This window comes from Solanum pennellii, chromosome 9, assembly GCF_001406875.1.
Source record: "Solanum pennellii chromosome 9, SPENNV200".
In the NCBI taxonomy this organism is placed as follows: domain Eukaryota; kingdom Viridiplantae; phylum Streptophyta; class Magnoliopsida; order Solanales; family Solanaceae; genus Solanum; species Solanum pennellii.
Genome location: NC_028645.1, coordinates 35157172 through 35163707, shown reverse-complemented (window position 1 = coordinate 35163707; position 6536 = coordinate 35157172). Strand labels below are relative to the sequence as shown.

The window sequence follows — 6536 nt, the reverse complement described above, 5'->3', positions numbered from 1 at the left end:
CTTGAGGGAAGTCCTAGGAGGATGTTCTTATTTACTTTTAGTATGAATAAAATGTATATAATGTCTTTACATGTTGATGATTCTATATGATGTTAGTTTCATTGATGAACATGATATTGGTCTAAGTTGGTGTACATGAATATTAATATGCATGATATGAAGATATATGAAGAGTAGACATTGTTTATGATCCTTTACTTTGTTTACTTGATTATGTGGGGTTATGGGGTTCTACAAAGGCATTGCACTTGTAGGCTTGGGAAGGGGTGTGAGTAAGGGTCTTATATGTTATGTTGTTATAAGCTCTTGTACATGTATTGTTGTTGTGACATTATGTTGTAGTTGTTATGTTTAATGATCTTATTATGATTCTATCCATGATGATATGACCTTATGCTAATGTTGGCCTTGTGTTGTTTTTAAACTTTCCTTGAGTGATATTATGGTTCATTTACATGTATGTGCTCTCATATGTGTGTAAAGTCTTTTGAAAGTGACTTAGCATGGTTTTGAACAAAATTTCCTTTTAAGCAAGATTTCAATGGTTTTACTTGCATAGGTTTCCATACTTAGTACATGTGGTTGTACTAACCCATATTCTTTCCTTTTTCCCAAACAATGTAGGTTCGGGCAATTGAAGTTTAGGAGGCCACTTTGCAAGAAGACTTGGACATATTCCCCAAGTTATTGGTAGGTCCCCAATGTTTGGGGATGTTACCATGTCACTATTCTAGATATGTTATTGTTATGTCTAAAGAAACTATTTCATTCTTTTATCTTTGTGACTACGGTTGTAAGCCTATATGTGGCTCTTTGTATTGAAGTATGGGCTATGCCCCAAATGTTGTAATACTCTTTAAATGATTTAATGTGAGACAATACTATTAGGTTATTTCCTATGTATTGGTTATGTTGTAAGCTTCAATAAGCGACGAGTCTATGTAAACTCCATATATGATATGTGAGAGGTCTATGTATACCTTAATATGTAAAAAGTTTTTAATTTTCAGCATTTTTGACCTATGATTTGTTATGACGAATGCTAAGGGCTAGTCCAAGTCTTCTCCGAGGATGAAGACGCCGATTATGTCTAGGGGGTGCTCCACGGTCGTGACATTAAGTCTTATGACCTTATATTAATGATGATTTAATGTGGTTTAGATGTATATTAGAGTGTAGAAATCAACAAGAAAGCGTTGGTACATTTCAAGGGAACTAATGCGAAAAGAAGTTGGAAATAGTAGAGAACCTAACGGCCCTGGCACTCAAAGTGGCTCAGGGCGCCAGGACTAAAATTTAAAAACTCAGTATGGGAAGCATCGGTTCGCGCGGTTCCCCATAGCCCACACTACAGAACAAAGTGGGGTGCTCTGGTTGGCGCAACGCCCCACCCCTTTTTCCTGAATTTCCCCGATTTTTCTTGCTCGTTTTTCAACTCTAAACCCTCCAGATTCACTTGGCTCTTTCCTCAAACACTTAGATTAGACTAAATAATCAAAATATTCAAGAATCTACTCATAAAGACATCTAATTTCATGAATCTAACTCAAGAACTTCTCAAGACTTCAACAATCAAGATTCAATGAAACTTTCAACAATATTCATCAAGAACTCATAAACTCTTCTTTCAAGAACATAATTATGTTGAATCAAATCATGACTTGCGCGTGGGTGAACTAAACCATCGCTGTGTGATCTCACATAACTCGTAGAGATCACCCCTTGATGAAATTCACAACCATTTTTCTAAGAACTTGGCAATTTCCTTGCTTCTCCTTCTCTTTTCTCCTTTTCTTTTATCTTCTCTTCAAATCCTAAACTTAGTTTCAATTGCGTAAACTGAATCCCATCATATGAGACGCCAACTTAATTAACAGAAACAAATTTAATTAATTGGGTACTGAAAAGATCATTTTACCCTTCTCAAAATTCGGTTTTGACTTTCCTTATCTAGACAGGCCAACATCAAATGGATATATATCTCTCTTACAAACTCAAAATCGCGCAAACTCAGAGGCGTTGGAAATTTAATTCAAACATCTTTCTTACGGCATCTTGTAGCACACCTAACTCATCAAGAACTAGGATTTATGTCCTTTTAAGTTGACCCAAAACTCATACTTAACTTTATTTTGTCAAATTTCCAGAGTTTTTATTCTTTCAAAAAATGATTCTTTCTAATTCTAACTCTTTCTACTTGTGGGGTGTTACAATGCTCTTATATATACCTTAACAACATTTACAACAGGCACAAGTGTGTTGTCCAATTAAACTATCTTCATGTATGTTCTAGTAGTGGTCATAATACACCAAAAAGCAAATATTTATTGGGTTTAAACTACATCGTGACCATATCATAACTTTATATAGTGGTAAGATGCTAAAGTTTGAGTTCAACCTATCTTCTGAACTTTCAAAAATTATGGTGTAGTGAGATGTTGAGATACCTAAGGGAAACGTAAAAGAAAATCGTCTAAGGAAGTTGGAAAACATGAATTCAAGGATCAAACATTATACAAAATTGAAGAACTAAAAAACTTCAAATGGAGAAGGCATGATAAAGTATGGAATTAATATAAAGTTGCAAACAAACTAATCCACCTCAACATAATCTAGTTGAAAAGTTAATCTGGAGTAAATTGATTATATGATTAAGACAAATGACTTTATCCAGGTTTATATTTAATATTGACCGTCATATGTCCAGAGACAATCCTGGTAATTGTAAACTCAAATTAAGGTCCATGAAAAGCTCCTTGTGATATACTCCAATCCATTTACGTTTTCATTTTGATATCAACAAAATTGAGATTATGAGCGTGACTCAAGGCTCCTATGTCATTAGACCTTACAATTCAACATTCAAGTATACCAACAACCACGGTTCTAGCATGACAACAAATTAACATAATTTTGTTCTTTTCTCCAGGTGAGTTTGTAGATTCTCTAACCATCAAATAAAAGATAAAAGTAAAAATTTGAGGAAATAGATAAATGGAAACCCTTGTTTAGTAGAGGTGATACATGTTGTTTATCTGTATTACTAAAATTTTGCATAGTATGCCTTTAAGAAAATTATTTTCCCCAAGCACCTGAGGTTAATAAAATATATTCTTCCCAGGTACCTAAAACCATTGTCTCAGCAAACCACTAAAAAATGGTAAACTAAACTAAAATTTATTTGTGCAAAATACAAAGTGCGGAAAATTCATTGTTGAAAATGATAGGAAGCCACTTTGTTTATAAACAACAAAATATAGGGTGAACATGTTTTTACTGTGTCTTATCAAAAAGATCACAATCCTCGGAAAAGTGTTTCTGAAAAATTACAACCTTCCCGAAAAGTCACCCCTTCAAAAAAGTCGCAATTCTTAAAAAAGGTCTCATTTTGTCATAAAAGTCCCAACTCTTCATTTTCTATTCACACCTTTCAAAATTCAATAACACATCTAACCAAATATCATAGATGAGACATATCACACCACATATATCAAAAGATAACATTCATAAATATGATTTCCTTATACAACAAAATGAAATACTAGTTGGCAGACAGTGCCACGGATCCAAAGGTAATAACAGGTTTACTTGACAACAAAAATAAGCTAATAGTTTATTGATACAATCATTCTTCTACGTTCTTGACATAATCAATAACAATCTCTGCTCACCGTTTGTAATTAACACTGCATGTCCTTGCTAATAAAGTCATGGTTGATCGTTATCATTTGTACCTGATTATCCTTCCTCTAGTTTCTTGTCTAATACCAGATCATTGCAACGATGTTCCACGGGTGGGATGAATTGTGGTTTAATTGGTGAAAGACTAATGTTGCAGTTTTCGTTCTCCTCGTAGCGCTTGTGTTTTTTCCAATCTTATGTGAGCGAAAGTCCCTATTTTGCATGTATCACACCAAAATGTGAATCCTTTAATGTTTTACTTTTCATGGCCTGCACTCTTTCTCAAGTCATCTTCTTTGTCATGTATCATCAAGGTTGGTGGATCATTATTGTTTGGACTTGATAATCCTTCCTCTGATTTCTTCCCTAATATCGTATCATCGCAAGGACGTTCCACAAGCTGGATGATTTTTGATTTCTTTGGAAAATTACCAATGCAGCTGTTTTTTTCGTCCTTGTGTTCTCTTAAAGCAGCTACCTTGCGCTTGTGTCTTTTTCCTTGCAAGTGGTCATTCAGGCCATCTTGACTTGTAGTACATACCTGACAAAGTTCACAATTCCACTCCATAACATTTTTCACTGGAGCACTGCTTAATGAAGGGTTATCAGGTACCTCTTCAGTTAGAGTTATGGCTTTCCATTTTTCTCCAGAGAAAATAATGTCAGGCTTAGCTGTATCAATGCTAAAATAAGCACTTCTCAGAAACTTAAACACCTCGTAAATCGTTTACATATATGAAAGCATTAAATGAATCTACACTTTCCTGATTCGGCTCAACATTCACTCAGCTGTATAAGAAGGAATGTTGTGGCCAATGATAATGTCCAGGAAACAGATATTACTTTCCAATAATTTACAATCAGCAAAAAAAATTATACTAAAATTTAAATATCAATGTGCATTCTAGAGATGTTTGAATTGCTTTTACTTGAGTTGAGAATAACGAGAAATTGAAAGAAGAACACTAGCCAACAAGGTTCCGCTAAAGCAAGGGGGCTGTTCATGTGAAATCTCCACTTCTGGGCTTCAATTCAATATTGAACTTTTTGATTCCCCGCTACGATTTTGAAAAGGAATCATCTCCTCAAAGGCCTTAGCCTGGTTCTATATCTATCTCCTCCACACATTGATCATTTTCTTTCCATCATAATTCACACGAGATTTACTAAAGTGCAAGAAGAAGAAGAGTAGAATATATATGGAAAATGAGGGAAACACTATTTATAGCAAACAAGTATTATCCAATTCATGTTTTTTCCTAAAAAAAACTTCATTTTTCATAATATCTTTTAAACACATGTTTTCTTTAATTGATCTTTTTTTATAAAAAAAGGATTTCATTTTTCAGTAACACCTTTTAAAATACATGTTTTCTCTAATTGATTTTTTTCCTAAAGAAAACTTCATTTCTCATTAACACCTTTTAAAAGGAATGTTTCTCCAATTGATGGTTTTTTTCTAAAAAAAGAACTTTATTTTCATTAACACCTTTTAAATTACATGTTTTCTCTAATTGATGTTTTTTCCTAAAAAGAACTTTATTTCTAATTAACACCTTTTTAACGGCATGTTTTCTATAATATATGTTTTTTCGTAAAAAAAAAATTATTTTTCATTAAACATTTCAAATGACATGTTTTCTCTAGTTGATGTTTTTTGCTAAAAAGAACTTTACTTTTCATTAACACCTTTTATGTTACATGTTTTCTCTAATTGATATTGTTTCCTAAAACGAACGTCATTTCTCATTATCACCTTTTAAACAACATGTTTTCACTAATTGATATTTTTTCCTAAAAAGTGCATTTTTCATTAATATCTTTTGAACAACATGTTTTCTCTAATTGATGTCTTTTTACTAAAAAAAGACTTCATTTTTCATCAACACCTTTTAAATTACATGTTTTCTATAATTAATGTTATTCCCTAAAAAGAACTTCATTTCTCATTAACGTACCTTTTAAACGACTTGTTTTCTCTAATTGATATTCTTTTCCTAAAAATAACATCATTTTTAATCAACACCTTTAAATTACATGTTTTCTCTAATTGATGTTTTTCTCCTCAAAAGAACTTCATTTGTCATTAACACCTTTTAAATGGCATGCTTTCTCTCATTGATGTATTTCCTTAAAAAAGAACTTCATTTTTGAGTAACACTTTTAAAATACATGTTTTCTGTAATTGATGTTTTTGTTTTCTAAAAAGAACCTACATTTCTCATTAACACATTTTCAAAAAATGTTTTGCATATTTTATCTAAATGATGTTTTTTCCTAATAAAGAAATTCATTTCTCACTAACACCTTTTAAATTGCATGTCTTCTCTTTCTTTAATTATTATTTTTTTAAAATATACTTTATTTATCATTTACACCTTTTGGAAACTCAATAATATCATGTCATAAAGCTTAACGGTGATTCTTAGGATTGGACATAAAATATTGGAAATCGATTTCTTGAATCAAAACAGGTGATAATTTTATATTCAATAATTCGGTCTTTGGTATAATATTGAGGAGTAAACTTTTAGAATTATGGTGTTCGACATTGATTATTTTCTGAGACATTAGTATCATTTGGTATTAGGTATTTTCTGAATACTGAATTATTTACTTAGTGACAGGCATAATGTAATACATACATACATACATACATACATACATATATATCTATATACATGTATATATGTATATGTATATGTATATATATATATATATATACTACTTAGTGAAAGGCATGATGTAATACATACATACATACATACATACATGCATACATACATACATACATACATACATACATACATATATACATACATACATACATACATACATACATACATACATACATA

At 31.8% G+C, this 6536-nt stretch overlaps 1 pseudogene; it reads right to left on the bottom strand.

The window, feature by feature from the left end:
• Positions 1-3708: 3708 nt before the first annotated feature.
• LOC114074026 overlaps positions 3709-6536 on the bottom strand; it is a 9515-nt pseudogene continuing 6687 nt past the window's right edge.